The 24,309-nt window shown below is 38.8% G+C and overlaps 1 protein-coding gene across 4 annotated transcripts in view; it reads left to right on the forward strand.

Annotated features, from left to right (window-relative positions):
• LOC131823284 (cytochrome c oxidase assembly protein COX18, mitochondrial) overlaps window positions 1–24,309 on the forward strand; it is a 79,942-nt gene that overhangs the window by 52,572 nt on the left and 3,061 nt on the right. For 2 of the 4 annotated variants that reach the window (XR_009350548.1, XR_009350550.1), the window contains exons 6-7: window positions 13,205–13,285; window positions 24,009–24,106. The gene's annotated coding sequence lies outside the window, so the exon portion shown is untranslated. The remainder of the gene's footprint in view (window positions 1–13,204; window positions 13,286–24,008; window positions 24,107–24,309) is intronic. The other 2 variants (XR_009350549.1, XR_009350551.1) reach the window with 1 other exon arrangement.

A 24,309-nucleotide genomic window follows, 5' to 3' on the forward strand; every position in this document is an offset into this window, starting at 1 on the left:
GAATACCAGAAAGTTAGGACCTAGCTTATCTCTCCAGAAATCTAGTGAAAGAACTAATAACTAGTAATCTGTTTCCAGGTTTTCAGTTCTAGAATTGAGTGGTTATTTGTGTGGTGAATTATTCCCAAGGTAGGTTAATTGCTGTAAAATCAAAACAGAACAACTCCCAAACTGAACTGTTATTATAGATCATACTTCACTACAGTTCAGTGAAGGTGGAAGGATAATTTAGGACCCTGTACCTCTGTCCCACACCTCTAACATCACATAGAGCCTTGGAGTCTTCTCTTGGACCTTCTGCATGCAGATAGGGGCCAGGACTGGAAAATTTTTATAGAGGCTAAGGCTGAATGTCACTTCTACTATATTCTAATGGCCACACAAACCACCGACTACAAGGAAGTCTGAGAAATGCAGTCTTTCTGCATTCTCAGAGGAAAACGAAGTGAGATCTAGATGACATACAGCTAGTCTGTGCCATCAGAAGGGATCTCGCAGGCTGACCTTTTCTAGTTTCTGAGAGGTTGAATCAGATTTGGTCATCAGCCATTAAATTTCCCACCTTTTAAAGAAAATGGAAGCAGGGAAGACAACACCACTTATCAGATAAGTCAGTAAGCCCTTGAAGAATTATTGAAACGGGTATGGTTCTGGATTACATACATAGTTTCTGAGGCTGGGAGAAGTAGGCAGCTTGTTCAAGGACACTGAGCTAGAGATCAGTGGAGTAAGTATTTAGATCTACATGTCTGTTTCCAAGGCATTTATTCTCTCATTTTCTCTGAAGTAGAAGTTTGGCTAAGGATGAACAAATATTTGTTGAATTAATTAAAAAGGTAAGTGAAGTTTTGCAGAAATGCAAAAGTAAGCAATAAAAAATGTAAGAAACATTTATGGGGTTTAATTATTTTTTGAGAAAGTAAATGTTACGTGCTTAGAATGATAAGAAAAGTTACTCAGCAATTAGCTATTGTCCCACACTAAATTAAACCTAGAAAGCAGTGACTGGTTCTTTTTTTTTTTTTTTTTAAGATTTTATATATTTATTTGAGAGAAAGATCACAAGTAGGCAGAGAGGCAGGCAAGGAGAGAGGGGGAAGCAGGCTCTCTGCTAAGAGAGCCTGATGTGGGACTTGATCCCAGGACCCTCAGATCATGACCTCCAGGACCCTGAGATCATGACTTGAGCTGAAGGCAGAGGCTTAACGCACTGAGCCACCCAGGTGCCCCAGCAGTGATTGGTTCTTTTTGTTTTTTTGAACCATTCATTCATTCAGCAACTACTAAAAGCCTAGCATGTGTGCATCATGAGAATCAGGGATGAAGAAGACAGACATAGTTCTTTCATGAAGCAAGCTTATACACACATGTGCCTTAAAAACCACTCTCGTGTAGCCTTTTTTGGATTTGGGCAGCCCTTTCTCTTCCTTAGGTGCTGCACCTGAAATCTGCTAAATGATGTCTTTGTTCTTTCCAAGCACAGGGGAGAACTCCTTTCTATAAAGTAGTATCTTGAGAATTCTTTCTGTGGGGAAGCATAATCAGGAGTTGTTCTGCATTACTGAAGGCTTCCAAACGCCAGTCTGCTTTTCTAGAAATTGTTGGATGGCCTCTCTCAGGCACGGGGGGAGCTCAACATTTAACTATCATACTCAAAAGCATATTTGGAATGGGGTGGTTCAGTTGGTTCTCAGAGGTTGAAATGTATCTTTTCAGCTTTGCAAAAATCAGCTTCCTTCACACTTCTATTCCTCCTTCTCTACCAAATGCTTTGATTTTTTTTTATCTGTGGCAGAAAGGAGACTGTCCCTAAAGCTGGCGGTAAAGAGGAGGAAATGTCAGGCACTGAGCAAGGTTTTTTCATTAACTCTGCAGCTTGTGACTCACTGAGTAAAAACCATACAAGCAAAATGCAACATTACGGAAGAATTGTCATTATTTTTTTAAAGATAAGATTATAATTATAATTGTGATACATATTGAGGTATTAAAGTAATCTATAATACAATTTTAAGTCAGATTAAATTCAACATATCCAGTAGCCAATGTAGGTAATCCTTTCGGATAGAGACTGTCTCTTCCTGAAGTTTTCTAAAATATCAGTTTGGAAAAGCACTTTTTTCCTGTTGAAATAATAATCAGATGTAGTTAACATTTCTGTCACTTTTAAAAGTTATTAAATCCCATCAGTGTTTCTTGACTTTTCCCATAAAGAGTCACTTTGTCTTATTGTATAGTTAAGTTACTACTTCTTTGTCAGCATTCAACAAATAATCATTCAGCATTTCCTCTGTATCGGTCCTATACTATTTGCTTAGGAACCTGTACTGTTTGCTTATGAGCCAGCTGGAAAAATTCCTCATCCTTATCTTGGTTCCAGCAGAGGGAGATAGACAATAAACAATAAGGGTATTAGGTAGATGACCTATTTCACTTATGTAGGTGGTATGCCTCCTTTTTTGAAAAGGTGACCATAGAGCAAAGACTTGAAGACAATGAGGAAATGGCCCGCTGGATACCTTGAGGGAGAGACTTCCAGACAGCAAGAGCACTCATTGCAAAGGGCCTGGGGCAGGGGCATGCTTGGCATACTTGAGGACAGTGAGGAGATGAATATGCAGAGCAGAAAGCCAGAGGAGATGAGCTCAGAGTGGTAAAGTTAGCCAGATGGAGGGATTAGGTGGGTGTAGGCCATTGTAAAGATCTTGGCTTTTGTTCTAAAGGAATGAGGACTCATTGCAAGTTTTATTTTCTTTATTAAACATCTATTTACTTTAGAGAAGGAGAAGGAGAATGAATGGAGGTAGGGGCAGAGGGAGAGAGAGACACGCAGACTCCCTGCTGAGTGGGGACTCAAAGACACTGGCTTGATCCCAGGACCATAAGATCACGACCTGAACTGAAATCAAGAGTCAATGCTTAACCGACTGAGCCACCCAGGTGCCCCTCACTGCAAGTTTTTTGACCATAATAGGAACATGATCTTCCCCTGTTTTCCTCCGTTCTTATGCTTCATTGCTTTTGGACATTTTTATAATATTTATAATAGTGTTATTAGTAGTCTCATTTTTATGGTCACTAGTTATAGTTAGTAGTCTCTAGTCATGAGTAAATTCACGTTTTTATCTGGTATGTTGCCTACAAAATGCAAAATCAGATAGGAGACAGCTTAGTTATGAAAGGAAACAATTATCTGTAGATTCTAAGCAGTTAGAGCATTTCCGTGTTCTGTTTGGCTGACTTTGTGACTCAATTAGTCCAAGTATCAGCTCCAACATACATGAGCAGAGTGCAGATTTTAGTAACTGACCTGGGTCGTGCCCCAGGCCCAGGGTCTGGAGAGATTGTGGCCTGGTTCACCTCATAGTAATGGCTTATAGGAAGGTGTGTGGATTGAAGTGGTCCTGACTTAGAACACTGGGCCTGTCTAAGAAGGAAGTGAAATTTAACATAGTTCTATTTGCATGTAAGGAGTCGAATGATCAGAGTACTGAACTAGATCTTAGATATTTCTAGTGATGAAAGCCATTTTCTTTTGGTAGCTGTGAGATAAAGTGGTGTAGGGAAGGAAAACTTTTTTCCCAGTCCTCTTAGAATACCGGGGTTGGTCTGCAAAGTAAACTGATAAAAACAGACCAATATGATAAAAGCATACTTATTTATTAACATTTTACATGTATATAGAGGCCTTCACAAGAGACTCAGGACAAGAAGAAATGAGCAGAGCAGGAAGCTCTGATACCTTTGAGGCAAAGAAACAATACATTTGTGAAGCATTGACAAACAGAGTGGTTTGGGCTTGGGATAATCCTACTGGGGCTAGGCAGTTCTTACTTCCTTAAGTAGGGCTAATTTATTTATTTATTTTAAAAGATTTATTTATTTATTTGACAGAGATCACAAGTAGGCAGGGGTACAGGTCTGTGATTCATCAGTCCTATGTAATACCCAGTGCTTATTATGACACATACCCTCCCCACTGTCCATCACCCGGTTACCCCGTCCCTCCACTTTCATACCCTCCAGCAACCTTCAGTTTGTTTCTTATGAGGGTTTTGGAGGGGAGGGCATTGCGGGGGTTGGGTGAGCCTGGTGGTGGGTATTAAGGAAGACATGTACTGCATGGAGCACTGGGTGTGATGCATAAACAATGAATCTTGGAATACTGAAAAAAATAAAGTTAAAAAAAATGTCTTACAGTTTCTCTCCCTCTCTGGTTTTGTTTTGTTTCATTTTTTTCCCTTTCTTCCCCTATGATCCTCTGCCTTGTTTCTTAAATCCCACATATCAGTGAGATCACATGATAACAGTCTTTCTCTGATGGACTTATTTTGCTTCACACAATACCTTCTAGTTCATCCATGTCATTGCAGATGGCAAGATTTCATTTTTTGATAGGTGTGCAATATTCCATAGTATATATACACCGCATCTTCTTGATCCATCCGTCTGTTGATGGTCATCTGGGCTCTTTTCATAGTTTGGCTATTCTGAACATTGATTCTATGAATATTAGGGTGCAGGTGCCCCCTTCTTTTCACTATATATGTTTCTTTAGGGTGAATACCTAGTAGTGTAATTGCTGGGTCATAGGGTAGCTCTATTCTCAACTTTTAGAGGAACCTCCGGAGTGGCTGTACCAGCTTGCGTTCCCAAAAGTATAGGTAGATTTCCCTTTCTCTGCATCCTCACCAACATCTGTCGTTTCCTGACTTGTTAATTTTAGCCATTCTGACTGGTGTGAGGTGGTATCTCATTGTGGTTTTGATTTGTATTTCCCTGATGCCCAGTGATGTTGAACACTTTTTCATGTGTCTGTTGGCCATTTGTATGTCTTCTTTGGAGAAATCTCAGTTCATGTCTTCTGCCCATTTCTTGATTGGATTATTTATTCTTTGTGTCTTGAGTTTGATAGAATTTCTTAAAGATTTTGGAGACTAGATCTTTAATATGTCATTTGCAAATATCTTCTCCCATTCAGTTGGCTGTCCTTTGGTTTTGTCAACTCTTTCCTTTGCTGTGCAGAAGGTTTTAATCTTGATGGAGTCCCAATAGTTCATTTTTGCTTTTGTTTCCCTTGCCTTTGGAGAATTGTCTAGCAGGGAGTTGCTGCAGCTGAGGTCAGAGAGGTTGCTGCCTGTGTACTCCACTAGGATTTTAATGGATTTCTGTCTCACATTGAGGTCTTTCATCCATTTTGAGTCCATTTTTGTGTATGGGTTTTAAGCAGTCAAGTGATATATTTATGTTTGCATGTGAGAACTTCTTGATTATAAAATAGATTATAAAGAAACAAAAGTGTGGGAGTAGGGAAGGGAAGGAGTAAGAAGGGACCATTGTCATTAATCCAAGTGAAAGAAGATGCTGATGGCTGGAGCTATGCTGATGGCAATGGTTATGAAGGAAAACAGATGTGTCTGAGAGAGTTACTTAGTAGCTCTTATTGACAGGACTTAAGATAGACTGGAGGTGGAAGCCAGTGATACCATTTAACGTAATAGGAAGAAATAGGGGGAGAGTTGAAATAAAGATCACAGAGAAGATCCTCTTATACGTTAATACTGAACACAGACTGTTCACATCTGGGTGTGATACCCTATAAAACTGCTGCCCAGTTTTGTCTTTGTTATGACAGTGATGGAAGCAGCACATCCAGTAACAGCTACCCTCTCTTCTTATCTTCTTCCTCTGCCTTTTACCCTATAACCCTCCAAACTTTTGTCCCACCTCTCAACACCTTCTAGAAGAAACAGCCCTGCGATGCCAATCTCATGGTGGGACTGAATTTCAGCAGGAGACTTGACCTGAAGTTTCTGGCAGCACCTTGCTTTGGCTCTTGGATGAGAACCCTAGACACGAATGTGCTGCAGTTTATTTGGGCATCACCTGATTTTTGAATTAGCCAAGGAACGTCATTGCCTCAGCAATTTGCAGAAAAAAGCAGATTGTTACGAAGTTGTCACAATTCAATCCCTAAAGCTTCCAAACTAGCCTCCATCTGAACTAGAAGTGATTCCATCTCTTAAGCTAATTTTAGGGGCAAGAGCCCTGGAGTAGTAAGGAAGAGAAAGGTGTGTGGGAGTTTGAGGGGCAAATCCTATCAGGTGTTCTCTCTGAAGATGATGTTCTTCTCTGAAGAAGATTTTTCTAAACACATACTCTCCACCTCCTCTAACTGTAAAGCCAGGCAATCCACAGATATTGGCTTGGCAAGTGTGACCTTGCAGTCAGAAAAGCGAAGCAGCAGAGGGTTCATGGTGCCAGGTACCAGGGCTTGGGTTTTCAAGGAAGCAATACCTTCCCAGTGCACTGGTGAACAGTGAAGACATTTTACTTTCTCTCCTCTCCTCCTTTTTCCTCTGGGGTGCTAGAGAAGGGTTGGGTGGAAAAGTTGATTTGGACTGAGAAAGAACTGCAACAGCATTTTTCTGTAGAACAGCTGAGGTCTCTGTACCATACCTTGGGTTTGGTTTGGTTTTTATGGGTTCATGGTTGAAATACACAAAAGCATCCGGGCCAAAAGGATTGAAAAGTCATTTGGAATAAGAATAGGCCCTTGAACATGACCTCATGGGAAGAATGTTGCTCAGTGGAGACAAGTGGGAAACATACATAGATGTTGGGGGCTGACACATTGTTCAATTTCCAGGGGAGGATTGGTGGGGGAGGCAGCATGCCAAATGCTGGTAAAAATGTTCTGGAGGGCAAACCTTACGTGGCCTGAGCATTTGGAGTTTTTTGTTGGCTTCTTTCTACGGCTGTGTTTTCCAACTCTTCAGGCCTAGGAAAGCTCTCTTCGTTCCCTTGCAGGCTGTTCACTCCCTAACATGTAGGCCTTTGTCTCCTTGACTAAATCCAAGCCAAAGGTAAGCAAAGGAGAAATTTATTATCTCACAGTTCTGTGAAGATTGGAATTACGCTGCCACAACCCAGAAAGCTCTCAGAAGAGAGGAAAGAGGCCCAGAACAGATCCTTTTCTTGCACCTTCAGAGGGAGCATGGCCTTCATGACACCTTGATCTCAAACTTCTGGCCTCGAGGACTGTGAGACAATATATTTCTGGTATTTAAGCTATTCATTTTGAGATACTTTGTTACAGCAGCCCTAGGAAACTAACACACCATCTGAACTCCTTTAACAAATGGAGTGCCAGAATCTAGGCTTCAAGTGCCTTTCTCACTGCCTCTTTTGCAGATTTTTTTTTTTCCCCCTGAGCAGGAAGATACTAGCTCAGATGGAGTCTGTTTACAGTATCATTCTCAGTGGTTGTGTTTCTGTGTGTACTCTGTATTTGTGGTTGAGGTGAACTTTGCTGAGTTCTATGAATCCAAGTGTTTAAAAATGGACCTCAACAAGAGCTCTAGATTTTTTTATTTTTGAATCAAGAAAAATAGTTCTTAAAAAAGATTTAAAAAATACTTTTACATGGATTTCAAGGAAGTAAATATTTTCCACATTAAAAGTCTGTTAGGATGAGTGTAATTGGGCAATCTGAGATAAGTCATTTACCTCCCTGAGTCATGTATTTTAAAAATGGTAGTAACAACAGACCCTGTTGCATCCAAGGGTTGCTTTAAAAACAAACAAACCAACAAAAGAGTGTGAAAGCCCACTGTGAACTGCAAAATACTATACACTTTTGTCAACGTTAACCAAATTTATGATTATTGTTTTATTTATCATTTGTACTCTACATTCATTTAAAATAAATTTGAGACATAATGAAATACAGATAATTAAAATGGAAAATAAAATACAAAACTGTCTGGATGAAAGAGAACACAAATATACTGTAAGTCCCAAACTAAACTAGTGTGGTGGAAACTGCCTTAGCAAACAGCTAAATGACAATGCCCAGCCTTCTCTGCGATCAGATGTGGGCATGTGATTTGGTTCTAGCCAGTGGGTCCTAGTAAATGGAAGTGATCTGTGCCACTTCCAGATCTGACCCATAAAGCCTCCTACAGGGTGTTTTTCACAGCATAACCCATTCAAAAAGGGTGAAATGGTGACCTGAAGACCACAGTGATCTTAGAAGTCATGTGTTGAACATGGTAGAGGTGTATTAGCCTAGAATGTATGTGTGAGGAGCAGACAGACAGACCGTTTCTTTCCTCCAAAGGCAATAGAATTTCCTGCCTTGGGCTGCTCTCTGAGTGTGTAATGACCCTCTCCTGACATTATACTTTGCATCTGTTTGTTACAGTAGTTTAGCTCAGCTGATACATAGGGTTACTGTATTTGAGTATTAAATTCAGCTTTCAACATTTCTGAATCAGAGACTGCTAAAACTGGGAGACACCTTAGAGATCTAGTCCGCCCCACTCATTTTTCAGGTTATCATCTTTCTCTGTTAATCCTGCAGTGTCTCCAGATTGCCTTCATAATGAGATTCAAAATCCTTAACACGCTTCACAAGACATGTTCTGATTTCTCCCTACCTTGTTTCTTACCATTCTTTATTTTGGAGGTACTTCTCTAATTAAACAGAAAAACTTGCCGTTCCTCTAACTTTCTCATTTCTGTGTTTCGTGCTGTCCCTGAACTGCTTTCTTTTTTCCTTGCCTATTTTGAGATCATCTTTATTATCAACTCTGGAAATCTCCTCCTAATTTTCCCTACACTCGTCACTATTTAGCTTATATTTTTCTGGTATTTTCCTGCAGCACTTGATGCTGTTCCTATAATGCTTACTTTGCTCTATTGTCATCATTGGTTTGACTTATCAACTAGACCGGAGTTCACTGATGGCCGAAGACTTACTTTGAAACATCTTTGTATCCGTGGTTTCTACCACAGTACCTAGAATGTTTTTCAAATAAGTGAGCAAATTATTTCAGCAATATTTATTAAGTGCTTTACATGTGCCAAGCTCTTTAAGTGCTAGGAATCCAAAAATTGACAGGGCCTCTGCTTTCATGGAGATTACACTCTAGTGGAGGAGATAGACATCAATCAGATAATCAAATAAAAAAATAGACACTTGGTAAATGCTGTGCATAATACATATATCAGCCATTAATAACATTCCAATCTGACTTCTCAGCACATGACTACAAGAAATTTATGATTTGGCCCTCAAAATTATTATAGTTTCAGATGTTGCAAAATTATTGAATCCTATAAGTAATAATCATACCTATCCTATATTGAGCTCTTATTATGGGTGAGACACTTCAAAAGGATTATCACCTTAAGATCTTGTTGAATCCTCAGGAAAACCCTCTCAGTTATAGACTGTTATTGCAGAGGAATGAATTTATAATTATGGTCTCTAGACCAAACTCAGAATCAGAACCATCCACCTAAAAATGTAGTCAGGCACCAGTTGGGTTAGTTTTCAACCATGACTTGTACCAAGCTCTGATCCTGGTAACACCCAGGGTTGTCTGGAATTAATCTACAACTTGCTTTTCTTTACAGAGGGAATTCCAAAGCGAGATGCTTCTCAGATCTAGTGAAATCTTAACTCCAAATCATTGGCATCTGTGTATTCCTGGGAGCACTCGGGGAAGCCTGGGAAAGTGCACCTCCACGTGAGGGTTTATTGCATGTTTCCTCTCGACCTTTCTTTTCTTTTATTCCCACTGTCTCCCATTTTTCCAGATGGGAAGGTTGGGGCTTAGTGGGATAGTAAGTGCTATATCTAGAGGTGTGATATGATTGCCTAAATTTAGCTATGGAAAATAAAGAAAGCTCTGTTTTCACATATATAAGAATCAATGGCTTATAGAGACAATTAGAAAAAAATATATAGGTTTATAATTTTAGATATTTAAAAAAAAGAAAGCACTCAAATTTTTCAGGTGATATATTTCTGGCCTTTAATTGTAGAAGAAATTGTTTGGAATTTTATGATCATTCATTCATTTACATGCAAGAGTCAAAATGTTCTACAGGACACTGTCCTTGCTTTGGAGTGGAATGAAACAGATGTACCAGTGAATGTTGAAAAAGTACTAATTGGGACACCTGGGTGGCTCAGTCGTTAAGCGTTGGCCTTCAACTCAGGTCATGATCCCAGAGTCCTGGGATCGAGCCCCACATCGGGCTCTTTGCTCAGTGGGAGGCTGCTGCTTCCTCTCCCACTCCTCTTGCTTGTGTTCCTTCTCTCTCTCTCTCTCTCTCTCTCTCTCTCTGTGTTTGTGTGTGTGTGTGTGTCAAATAAACGAATAAAATCCTTAAAAAAAAAAGAAAAAGTATTAATTGCTATGATAGTTATTAACATTCATTGAAAGTGGTAGCTATACGTCCATGGATGGTCAAGAACAGTGTTACTGAGGAGGTGACATTTGATCTGGTCTCCTTAGTTTGAGTAGAAATTCATGGAACAGAGAGAGAAGATATATACAAGCAGAAGTACAGAGTGTGCAAGAGCTTAGAGGGCGCATAGGAAAAGAGCAAAGAGTTGCATTTGCTTATTATAGAGGATGCTGGGAGAGTGGTGGTGAGAGTGGCCAGAGGGAAGGTAAACCAAATCACAGAAGGCTTCGTAGGCTATGGCTAGAAGTGCAGATATCATCTTATGTAAAATATAAAATGTGAGGTTAATGAAAACATTTCAGGTGGAGAAAGGACATAAAGATATTGGTGTTTTCAAATGGGAACAGTGAAGATAGGAAAGCAGAATTGCTTTGAGAAAGACGTTTTCAAGAAAAATTTAGGAGATAGAAACTCTAGGAACTGATAACAAAAATAATTTAGGTGAGAGGAAGAACTGGAGCTGTGCTTTCCAGTAGGATAGCCATATGTGGCTATTTAACTCTAAATGCAGCGAAAATTCATTTCCTCAGCCATACTAGCCACATTTCAGATGCTCTATAACCATGAGTATCTTGGACACCATATTGGACAGCACAGACATAGAACACTTCCATCATCACAGGAAGTTCTATTGGACAGCACTGGATTAAAGACTGTTTTAAATTTGGGCAGTGAATGACAATGACACTGTAATAGGGAATATAGGAGAAAATTTGAAAGAAAAAGAAAAGGACTTCTATTTGGACACAGTGCATTTAATGTATTGTTGGGCATCCAAGTGAAAATGTTAAGGAAGCTGTTGGAAATTAGGTATGATACTCAAGAGAGACAAGGATTATAGACAGATATTTCAAAGCCTTCAATATTTTTTCTTTTGTTTTTTTATTAACATATACTGTATTATTTGCCCCAGGGTCATAGGTGTGTGATTCATCAGGCTTACACAGTTCACAGCACTCACCACAGCACATACCCTCCCCAATGTCCATAACCCAGCCACCCTCTCCCTGCCCCCCTACCCACCAGCGACCCTCAGTTTGTTTCACAAGATTAAGAGTCTCATGGTTTGCCTCCCTCCCGATCCCATCTCGTTTCATTTTTTCCTTCCCTAACTCCCATAAGATGCTGCCCTGCCTCTCAAATTCCCTCATATTAGAGAGATCATATGATAATTATCATTCTCTGATTGACTTATTTTGCTCAGCATACTCCCCTCTAGTTCCATCCATGTCATTGCAAATGGCAAAATTTTGTTTCTTTTGATGGCTGCATAGTATTCCATCGTATATATACACCACATCTTCTTTATCCATTCATCTGTTGATGGACATCTAGGTTCTTTCCATAGTTTGGTTATTGTGGACATTGCCACTATAAACATTGTGGTGCACATGCCCCTTTGGATCACTACGTTTGTATCTTTAGGGTAAATACCCAGTAGTGCAATTGCTGGGTCATGAGGTAGCTCTATTTTCAACCTTTGAGGAACTTCCATACTGTTTTCCAGAGTGGCTGCACCAGCTTGCATTGCCATCAACAGTGTAGGAGGTTCCCTTTTCTCCACATCCTTGCCAACATCTGTCCTTTCCTGACTTGTTAATTTTAGCCATTCTGACAGGTGTGAGGTGGTATCTCCCTGATGCCAAGTGTTGTTGAACAATTTTTCTGTTGGCCATCTGGCTGTCTTCTTTGGAGAAGAATTAGATTATTTATTTTTTGGGTGTTGAGTTTGATAAGTTCTTTATAGAGTTTGGATACTAGCTCTTTATCTAATATGTCATTTGCGAATATCTTCTCCCATTCTGTCAGTTATCTTTGGGTTTTGTTGACTGTTTCCTGTGCTGTGCAAAAGCTTTTGATCTTGATGAAGTCTCAATAGTTCATTTTTGCCCTTGCTTCCCTTGCCATTGGCAATGTTTCTAGGAAGAAATTGCTGTGGTTGAGGTCGAAGAGGTTGCTGCCTGTGTTCTCCTCAGGATTTTTTTTTTTTTTTTCCTCCTCAGAATTTTGATGGATTTCTGTCTCACATTGAGGTCGTTCATCCATTTTGAGTCTATTTTTGTGTGGTGTAAGGAAATGGTCCAGTTTCATTCTTCTGCATGTGCCATCCAATTTTCCCAACACCACTTGTTGAAGAGACTATCTTTTATCCATTGGGCATTCTTTCCTGCTTTGTCAAGGTTTGAAGACCATAGAGTTGAGGGTCTATTTCTGGGCTCTCTATTCTCTTCCATTGATCTATTTGTGCCTGTTTTTGTGCCAGTACCATACTGTCTTGATGATGACAGCTTTGTAATAGAGCTTGAAGTCTGGAATTGTGATTCAAGGCCTTTAGTTTATAAGTACAGGCTAAAGCCATGGAAGTGGTTTGAGAAGAGGACCAGGTATGCCGCCATAGATCTCCCTCACTTAAAGGGAAGTAGAGAAATAGTAATTAAGTATGAAAAGTGATCTAAGGAATCTGAAAAGCCAGAGAAAAATTCTGAGGGAGTGATAAAGTCGATGACAAATTAGGCAAAAATGTCTAAAGTGGGGGTGCTTGGGTGGCTCAGTTGCTTGGGGTTCTCTCACTTCCTCTTCTTTTGTCCCTCCCCCTCCACTCTCTCTCTTTCTCAAATAAGTAAATAAATAAAATCTTAAAAAAAAAAAAAAAAAAGTCCAAAGCCTTAGAGCACCCAAATAGTATTTGCCTTGAAAAGACTCCTCTGGTTTTGGAGATTAGGAAGTCAATAGTAATCTTGCCTACAGTGGTTTCAATGGGTGATGGGAGAAGCAGCCAGATCTCAGCAGAGCTGGGATGAAATTGATGTCTTGTCAGGGAGGGGTGGTATAGGAGAGACCAGCTTTCCCTCATTTGAGAAGTTCGGCTGTGAGGATGGCAAAGAGACATAATTATCTTGAGGGATGGGGAAGGATAAAGAAATTTTTTTTTATTTTTTAGGAAGTGTGAAACTTGAATTTTCTTTACCTGTAAGGAAGGAGTGGGCAGAGCGAAAGAGACTTAAATGGCCTTGGAGTGGAGGTATGAGCACTGAGCCAACTGTAAGAGATAGTGGAAGAAAGGGTGGGTGAGACTTGGGAAGGGAAAAAAGATACTTTTGTTTCTCAGAGCCAGGATGGAAGGAGAGAATGATTAATCATTGGGGGTGGAGGTAGAGAAATGTGGAACTGTTCGCATCTTAGTTTTATAACATAATGTTTTCAACTATGATTTGTAGACTCTACAGAAACATTATATATGTGGCTAATGTTGAACGTTGATAAAAGCCAAAGATGTGTCAACAGTGTGTAACTCAATTTGTATGATTTTGTGTTGGGGAAAGCTAATGACATCTAAATGGACAAATTTTCAGACTAGAATTTCCATTAGGCTAACTTCCAATACATTTGTGTCTAAATTGGACTTCTGTAGAGCAGGTTAATAATCATCTCAGAGTTGAATTTTGTGGTAAATAAGCTCCAAGGAAGACAAAGTAAGTAAATGAATAAGTCTGTACTTTACACATCAGAATCAAACTGCAGTGCTCCAGCTACAGAAAATAAAGAGAAAGCTTAAAATACTAACAAGAGAAGAAAAAACATTAACTACAAGGGTAAGTAATTAGATTAGATTGGCAACAAACTTCTCAGTAGCAACAGTAGAAGAATGAAGAAAGAAGGGAAATATCTTTAAAGAAAACATAGTTCTCCATGCAATTCGTGCCCTCACTGGGTGTGGTACAAAAATAATGAATACGGTTATACTGAAAATAAATAAAAATAAATAAATAAACGAAATGTAAAAAAAAATAAAGAAAACATAGTTGTCAATCTAGTATACCCAACTATGATTTAAGGGCAAAGGTAAAATGAAGACATTGAAAAGTAATATTGAAAGAATTTACCAGTTAAACATTCTCATGGAAAAATTACTTAAGAACACACTTTAGGTGGGGTGCCTGGGTGGCTCAGTGGTAGGCATCTGCCTTCAGCTCAGGTCAAGATCTCAGGGTCCTAGGATCGAGCCCTGAATCAAGCTCCCTGCTTAGCATGGAGCCTGCTTCTCTCTCTGCCTTTCTCCTGGCTTATGCTCTGTCTCTCAAATAAATTGAAATTTTTAAAAAAATTAACAATTAAACCTATAAACTTTAAAAAAGTTTTAAAGAACACACTTTGGGAGTAAAGACTTGTGAATGTACAGAAGGAAAATAGGAGAAGCAAGAGGAAATGTGATCGAAAGAAATTAGTAAACATGGCAGTATCTAACTAATCACTAACTCTATAAAACAATGAAGACAGTACTGATTAAAGACAAAGCATATGTGGAGTTAAAATACTAACAACAATAATGTGTAGAACAGGAGGAATGTGAGTAGAGTGAAAAGTTCTGCAGACCTTTTATTACCCAGGAAGAAGAGAGAGAAATTTTTTCAGATTTTAAGTCAAATCATGCATGTGGAAATTATAAAGGTAACCACTAAAGTTACAGAAATAGAATATATAAAATTCAAATAACTCAAAATCTGAAAACAATAAAGATCAAACTTAAGCTGAGCAAGAGAATAAAAAAGAGCTGTAGAGAATTTTTCATATTGTGCCTGCTGGCTCTTTTCTGTATTACTTTGAAGATGTTTCACTATCAGTTGTGAATGTCTTTGAGTTTATGGGCTTAGGAAAGAGGGAGACGATGCAGTTTCCTCCATACTTGTGACATGCCAGCCAACATAGCACTGAATGTTAGTGTCACAGAGTGTCATTTTGGTGGTGAAATGATCAGATGCATAGAAATTCCAACAGAATTAAGAGAAATCTATTAGAACTGAAAAGAGTTCAGGAAAGTTTTAGGTATACAACCCCTTTATAAAAATCAATAGTATTTTCCTATGTCATTATCAACTAGAAAATATAATTGAAATATGATGCTATTTATAATATCCCACAAATGAATAAATATCTAGAAACTAACTTAAAAAAGAAAGCCAAGGGGTACCTGGGTGGCTCAGTGGGTTACAGCTTGTGCCTTCAGCTCAGGTCATCATCCCGGGATCCTGGGATTGAGCCCCACATTGGGCTCTCTGCTCAGCAGGGAGCCTGCTTCCTCCTCTCTCTCTTCCTCCTTCTCTGCCTCCTTGTGATCTCTGTCTGTCAAATAAATAAATAAAATCTTTAAAAATTTTTAAAAAGTTTTTTTTTTTTTTAAGATTTTATTTATTTGCCAGAGATAGAGAGTACACACAAGCAGGCAGAGAGGCAGGCAGAGGCAGCAAGAGAAGCAGGCTCCCCGCCAAGCAAGGAGCCCAATGTGGGACTCGATCCCAGGACCCTGGAATCATGACCTGAGCTGAAGGCAGCGGCTTAACCAACCGAGCCGCCCAGGTGTCCCTTTAAAAAAGTTTTTAAAAGCCAATATCTTTGTGGGGAAATATTTAAACCTCCATTAAAAATATAAAAGAAGTTTTGAATAAATGGACAGACTGATTTAATGTGGTACAAATGTCAATTATCCTCAAACAAAGCTACAAGCTACAGTTCAAGTTCAAAATTCCTTTTATATTGTTTGAAGAACTTGAAAAACTCTTTATAAAATTTGGGAAAATAAAAATCTATGAATAGCTAAGCTACATTTGAGAAAGAAGAGAGAAGAAAGGGTATTTACTATATTGCATATTAAGACACTTGACAATTATGTGGTTTAAAATTTTTTTAAAATTATTGGTTATGGAACAAATAGATCAGTGAAATGGAATATAGACTCTAAAACTGAACTGTGTATATGGGGAATTTATACAGCTGACAGATAGAGTGGTGTATTAAAAAAAGATTAAAGAACAGACTATTTTAGCGTCACACGGGAAGAAGAAATTTAGATCCCTGTTTTACACTGTGTAAGAGGCACTTCTGCATAAACTGATGACATCATTGTGAAGACTAAAAATTCTAAATCTATAAATAAAAATATTTACAGGAAAGTAACCACAAAAAAACAAACCTGATTAAAAAACGGGTTAAGGATATGAAAAGGCGATATAAAGAGGGAACTCTGAATGGCTACAGAATCATCAAGAGCAACTTCAGATGTTGTCATCAGAGATGTTAAAGCAACAGCGAGATGCCGTATTAAGCATCAGAGCAGCCAACATTAGAACTGCACATACAAAGTGCAGGTCAGCATACGTAACGATGGATACTTGAACGTTCTCCCATGGATGTGTGGAGTGGTATGTTCATTGCTGTTATGCCCTATGGGCTGGCAGATTCTTGGGTGTTTTTCCCAGAGAATTTTTTGCACATATCTCTGAAGATACAGATAAGTAATGTTAAAATAGGAAATCATGGTTGTGTTAGGCCCGATGAAAGCATGGAATATTTGAAGAGAGGAGAAAGTAGGGCAGCAGGTTGGTGAAATGTCTGTAAGCTTGATTGTTTCCTTTGGGTTTGAGTTCTGAGGGAAAGCTATAAAACTGTCTGGATAGGTATGGGGGAATCAAAGTGACTCGGCTGTTTGTGCAGATTTTTATTTGCAAATATATTTTGTATTTATTTTTATATTATATGTATTTATATATATTATATATAATCTATATATTTATATATAAATAAAATATATTTTATATATAAATAAAAATATATTTACATATATTATTTATCTTATATAATACACATTTTTATATTTTATATATATTTTATATTTATTTTTATATAAAAAATATTTTTTATGCCAAGCCTTGCCTTTGGCCTGAGCCACATTTAACATGGTGAGAGAAGGAACTAAACACAGATGGAGGATGGTGTCTAGAGGAATGACCCTGAGGTCTTGTGCCTGATTCCATACTGTGGCTGGTGTGGGGGCAGTGAGAGGACTGGACACATGGGCTTAGGACAAGGAGGCAGCAATGTGTGGGGACTTTTCGAGAACAAACCAATGGCTGTGTCTACTGACTTTAGCAGTGGGTGTCTGCATGATGGTCTATAGGAGTAGGAGTGATGAGCCACATTTCAGGAGATGTCATCGTAGAATTCCCAGAGGCCAAACCATACCCAACTATTTCATAAACCCAGATACCAGGGAAAGGCATAAAGACCTACAGGTGGGGCATGTAAGCACCCTTTCCTCTGATAAATCACACGATTTATCACGTGATTAAAATCATGTGTTAAATCACATGTTAAATCACATGATTTCCCTCATACCCACAGATAACATATTAGAGAGCAAAAAGAGGGAAAGAAGGTTGGCTACAAAAATGAATAATTTACCCCAAAGAGATTTGACCTGAAAGAAATAGTTAAGCAGGAAGAGCTGTCTTTAATTGGCACGGGAGATTAGAGCAGTTTTAAAATAAGAAGATGCTGTGTTTCCCCCTCCATATGTGGATGTAAAGTTTGTGGCATGACCTTGTTACGTTGCCATATGACTGTCGTTTTACCAAATTAAGTATGTGATTCAGACAGTTCTTCTTCACACTTGATCTAAACAGATGGGAAACCCTGTGGAGCAAATTACAGGGTGATTCAGAGCAGGAAACACACTTTCACAAGGAAACAAGAATCATGAGGCCACAGTAATCGTGTGTAATGGGATGGGTTCACCCATGACTATTAAATGGAGGCTGTTGTGGGATAAGAGCGGCTTCTATGACTCCTAGTGTTTTTGGCAAGCTGAGAAACTGGAGTCAGCCTCACTCAGGTGTTTTCAGGGCTTCAGTGGTGTCCCTCATGTCCCTGCATTTTTTTTTTTTTAATCTCCTGACAGATGCTATTCTTTGCTTTTCGGTTCTTGGCTAATGCCTCTTTTTTCCCTTAAAATGCACATACCTTAATTTAACACTGATTTAAAGCAACCCCCCCCCCATTTTTTTTGGTCACCAAATTTTTCTCTAGTTATTCCTACCACATTTTGAGTAATAATGTCTAGCAGCAGGGAGAACTTATTATAAGATAGTTGCTTCTCATTCTTAATTTATCAAAGATAAAGAACAGTTTAATTTAGAACTTCTGGTCTGCTTCTAGAGCTAGCCACTACGTCTTCACTGTCTTAGTATATTCTGGCTTACAGTTTCCCTTTATGCTCACTTATCACTTCCAGGCTTCCAAAATGGAGACATAGTAAATGAATAAGGCAGGACAGTGCAGTTTTGGTGAAAGAACATGACTGGTTATTGAATGAGTTCTCATCCTAGTTTTGTTTTTCACTTAGGTGAGATACTAAACTGACCCTTATTCATTTAAAGAATGATAAGACTTTCTGCATTATTGTTGGAAAATTTAGATGGTTCAATACGCCTAACAGTGTGGAGGGGGGAATTAACCATTTAATTTCCAATACTTAGGGTTATTTTATCCTGGTTTTTGTAGAACTTTAGCTCTGTAAATAAGAAGGCTCCAAATAAAATAAAAGGTAGTTAGTAGTTATTTGGGAAGTTTAGGTAAATTACTTGTTGGAATTCCTCCCAGAAAGTGAGAAAGTGAGTGACTCAAGTGAGTAACAAATGTTTCTCAAAGTAAGAATGTTCCAATTCTTTAATAAATCAGCTGATAGATCATTAACAGATTTTGGTGATGGATCACTGTATTCATTTCCCAGAGCTACTATAACAAAGTACCATGAACTGAGTAGCTTCAACAGCAGAAGTTCATTGTCTCATAGTTCTAGAGAAGTCTGAAGATGTCCTAGTTCTGGAGAAGTCTGAAGGTGTCAAGTCTGAGAGAGTGTCTCTCTCAGATCTGTCGTGGAGCGTCCTTCCTTGCCTCTTCCACCTTCTGCTGTGTGTAAGCAATCCTTGGCACTCCTTGGCTTTGGGTGAATCCCTCCAATCTCTATTATCAGATGGCTGTGTTCTCCCTATGTGTCTTCACCTCTTCCTTCTCTGAGGGTTGGTTCCAAATTTCCCCTTTTTATTTTTTTAAAGATTTCTTTCTTTATTTATTTGAGAGAGAAAGAAAGTGAAGTCAAGCTATGGGAGGGGCAGAGGAAGAGGAAGGGGGACAAGCAGGCTCCCTACTGAGCAGGGAGCCCAATGTGGGTCTTGATCCCAGGACCCTGAGATCATGACCTAAGCTCAAGGCAGCCACTTAATTGACTGAGCCACCCTGGCACCCCTCCCCTTCTTATAAGGGCACCAGTCTTACTGGATAAGCAGCCCACCCTAATCCAGCATGATCTTATCTTAACCAATTACACCTGCAACAACCCTATTTCCAAATATGGTCACATTCTAAGGTACTGGGAGTTAGACCTTCAACATATGAATTTTGGGGGACACAATTCAACAAATAGCAAGGAGAAAGAATTCTGGAGGAAAGAAATTGCTAACTCATATCCAGAGAATGTTGATAAGTTTGTATATTCTGTTTTCTTCCATCCTGAGTCAATAAAAATTGAGGGTTCAACTGAGACTTTGGGTATTCATTGCTGGTTGGAGAACTGTTTGGAGGCTGGACAGGTCCATCAGAAGCCTAATTCCTTTCCAGAGGTGGCTTGGCATATGGAGCTCACCAGGGGTAAAAGCAGTGGTAATGTGGGTGAGCCAGCAGGGGAGGTAGACAAGTCCAGACACAAGTTGAAAAGAACCTTTCTATTCTGGACTCATATCCCAACACTTTATAGAAAACAGTTCCTACTAGACCCAGGGAAAGTGCCTTCTCAATAGAATGTGATTGTGTCCTTCCAGAGTCACAGATTTATGAATTTTCCTGTTGGTTTCTTTATTTTCATCTCCCTGGTTGCCCAGAGGAAAATCAGGATAATTCTGACAGTAGAACTTTCAACCTAAGCCCTTTTATTGCTCCTGGGTTTGTGGTTTTGGGTATTACTCATACATTTACATCCACAAAGTAACCTTAAGTTGCTGAAATGTGGTCATTAATTAATCAAGTAATCTAAGTAAAACCTTCCCTGTTAGGCATTTCTTATATCATTTTTCCAGTGAGTTTTGAAACTGGGTTTTCAATAATTTTCTGATCATGAAGGATCCTCTGGCTTTGGACTCATGGTAGAAAAGTTCATGGAAAGCCTAGGGTGTTAACTTCTTTCCCGGCTGTATTCCAGCTGGTTTTAAATTGCTCTGCTTGCTTTGGCTTTCCCACATTCCCTCTGTATGTGGGAGTTATAGGAACCTTCCACTAGTGTCCAGTAAAACTCACCCCTTCCCTCTCAATCTTGCTACAAAAGGTTGGAAAAAACTTGGTGGTAATCTTACCTTAAAACTCAGGCCAAAGGATAGACAGGAGTAACCAGAGGGGAAGTGAGCCATGGTGGTCATTTTTCACACTTAACTGTTTGTGAGAAACAATGAGGAAAGAGGTCCACAGAGGGAATGGCCCTTTATGGAGTAGACCCTCTGAAGGAAATAATGAGTCCCATGAGAATTCAAGGTTCACCTAGAGGTTTAAGAAAGGATTAGGAATACATGTGTGCTACCAGCCAAAGGCAAAAAGGAGGTTATTCTTGCATTGTGGGTGGCCAAATGTGCATAGAGCTATGGGATTATCTGACAGATAAACCCAATGATAAAAAAACAAAGGAGAGATTATTTCTAAGCAGACAGTTTAGTCATCTAAGACATCCAGGTCCTCAGCAGTGAGCACTTAGGGGGATGTTCAAATTGTCCTCAAATACTCTCATATTATATCGTCATCAAAAAAAGTTGTTTTACCCCTCCTTTTATAATTATGAAGGCAATACATGGACATTGAAGACTAATCAGACTATATGGGAAAAATAAAGGAACTTTGAAAAAATATACTATAAACATTCTACCATAATTATTTTCTTAAAAAAAAAAAAAGATTTTATTTATTTATTTATTTGAAGGAGAGAGAGAGAATGAAAGAAAGAGAGCATGAGAAGGGGGAGGGTCAGAGGGAGAAGCAGACTCCCTGCTGAGCAGGGAGCCCGATGCAGGACATTCTGGAGCCGAAGGCAGTTAGTTGCTTAACTAACTGAGCCACCCAGGTGCCCCATAATTATTTTCATCATTGCACATTGCCCTCTAGTTTTTGTCTAATGCCTTCATTTTTCTTGAGTTGTAACCTGCTTAATATTAAATTATAAATGTTTTCCTGCATTTTATATATAGCCTTTATCATTATCATTTTATGTGTCAGGATACCAGTTCATCATATTATGTATGTTAAACCACTTTCCTATGGTGGGATATTGGGAAACATGTACTTTTTTTTTTTTTTTAAGATTTTATTTATTTATTTGAGAGAGGGAGAGAGGGAGTATGAGAGGAGAGATGGTCAGAGGGAGAAGCAGACTCCCCACTGAGCAGGGAGCCCTCTATATGATCTGATCCTGGGACTCCAGGATCATGACCCAAGCTGAAGGCAGCTGCCCAACCAGCTGAGCCACCCAGGCACCCGGGAAGCATGTACTTTTTTGGGTAAATTGAATTATATTCTTCATAGATGGTATTTTGATTCATTGCATTTGGGGAGAATACATTTTCTAGGAACCATCTTGAGTTCATTAGATGTAAGAATTTATTAAAAATGAGAATTACCTAGTACCTGCTCCACCAGCCATTTGTAGAAGATGAATATTAGAAACTTGGTACCATGGGGTTAGTATTCTAAAAAAGAAAGAAAGGAATGAAAAGTGCTGTTTGGGTGTCAAAGAGAGTTAAAGAGAAATTTAAGGCATTAGTAGAGAGATTAGTGACTATAATAATGTATTTCTGTGTTCTGGATAAGAAGGCATTCGGCATGGTCTCTGCAAAATGAAGCCAGAATTCCAACTAGAAATGCAATAATGTTAAGAAAACTTTTCTTGGCATTATAAGCTCACACATGCACTTTTATATTCTGCAAAGTTGGAAAAAAAAAAGTTAAAATTCTGAAGTATTGAGGCCACAGCTATAAAAAATTAAGGTTTTAAACTAAGAAAATATATGTTATGGTATGCTAAATATTATTCTAAATAGTGCTTTTTCATGCTGGTGAATGTTTTACTTCTGCCAATGTGAACAATTATTTTTGCTGGCCAAAACAGTTCAAAGAAAAACAGAAGTAAGCCACCATTTCTTAACATAGTAAAGTTGAAAATGTCAAACATCTAATGGAAATTATTTTCACATTTATTTCATTGGTATTCAAAGGAAGTAGTAAGAATTCCATGCAAGTTTGTGTTTATGACAAAAGTAACTTGCTAGTGTAAAGTTATTTGGAGGTTAGAAGGATGATAAATGGCAATGGTTGAGAAGGAAACGCGTGTGTCTATTTTAAAAACATTATTATTAGCTTCTTCCTTCTTTGACCCTTACACACTGTGGAAGAGTCTGAAAAGGATACAGTGAGTGGACTTACCAAACCTTCATTCTTTTTTTCATGTTTAGCAGAAACGGAATTGTTCTCAGTGAGTTCCATGGATCCAGCTAAAATACTTCCCCAGACTTGCTCACAATTTGGGGTACTGACATGACATTTGGGCTGATGAATAATTGATGAAATCTCCTAGATTCCACTTCTTGACTCTTCTTTCCTTGTTCTTGCCTGGAAAGCAGACAGTGAGGCTGAAGGTAACAGCCAACCGGAGGATGAGGGATTAGGCTGCATAAGGAGAATGAGGAGTGCAAGAAGGACCCTGGGGCACTGAGGGCACCGTGGCGCCACTGGGCTGCTTGTCTCTGTCCTTCTTTTTATGTGAGGCAGATTATGCGAGGCTATTTGGTTAAGCCACTGTCATCAGATTTCTGTTACATACAATACTCCCAAATGCTAAATGAGGCAGACCCCTTGATACAGCCTCTTCTTGTATCTTGTACTTTATTTACAAACTATCCATTATGGGCAATAATGTGCTTAATGGTTTTTGTCCTCAAATACTCTGAGCTATTACTTACATCAATGACTTGACCTGACAATTGTAAAGCATTCTGTCTAGCTCATCATTGTATTAAATGCTTGTAAGTTCCTGACACATTGTGTGCACTTAATAAATATATATTTCCAGGTAATTTAAAAAGCCATTTGGCTCCGAAATGCACATCCACACCCCCTCCCCAGAGAGATGGGCATCTTTACATAAATGCATATATGTGCAAACATTCCATTTTAAGTTATGTGTTTTCCACTTGCCAACACTTGTATGGCTTTGAAACACTTAGATATTAAAGAATCGCTCTATGAGAATAATTGTCACTATTTCTTTTCCAATTCGGATTTGTGTATTACTGTAATGATGGACATTTATGTGCCTCACTGAACTCTAAGTTCTTAGAGAAATGTAAGGGAACTGATGTGGCTGAAAGGGAGATAAGGAAACGTGGCTTTAGATCTCCAGCATTTGTCAGGCCACCTGAATAAGCATTCTGTAAAAACAAAATGAAACAAACACACAGGATTTTAAACTCAAGGAACTTTTGGAAATACAGCGTGTTACCATCTTTTTCCTGGTGATTCATGGATCTATTAAAGTTGCCTTCAGTAGATGAATCTGCTTATCTGCTTAACTTTGTGTAATCTGTCATTTTCCAATCTTATGTGCCATGAAACTCTTCTATCCAAGTAATGCCTATTAATAATGACCAGTGGAAATACTTCTGTGACACATACTCTGGGAAACCCTGCAATATAGGGACCAGAAACATGAAAAATAATTACTATTCTATGGTATTGATTTAGGCTATTTAGTTCAATTAGATAGTAATCAGAAATAAAACATACGACTTTTGGAAAAGGGAAGAAAAATGAAAACTTTACAGAAGACTGAAATACCTAGTTTACTATGAAGGTGAGACATTTATTTTGTTCCTTTTTTTTAGCTCTGGTAACCAGAGTACCTATGTGCAACACAAACATGTTCAGTAAATTCTTGTTGATGGAAGGCAGGCTTCATGGAAGGAGGGATTGATGGAGAGAGGTAAGGAATCTCACGGGATACCAGTATTCTAGAGAAATACCCTGAGGAAGCTGTGTAAGAGCCATGATTTGAAAAGCTTTCTGGAGACTTGAACATGCCTCACATTCTCCATATTCTCATTGCTTATAATTCTGAGTTTTACTCCACTGATAGAAATTATGTGAACTTGATCAGAGTATTCTAGGCGACATGTACTCTAGGCA

Source organism: Mustela lutreola, chromosome 1, assembly GCF_030435805.1.
Source record: "Mustela lutreola isolate mMusLut2 chromosome 1, mMusLut2.pri, whole genome shotgun sequence".
Lineage (NCBI taxonomy): Eukaryota > Metazoa > Chordata > Mammalia > Carnivora > Mustelidae > Mustela > Mustela lutreola.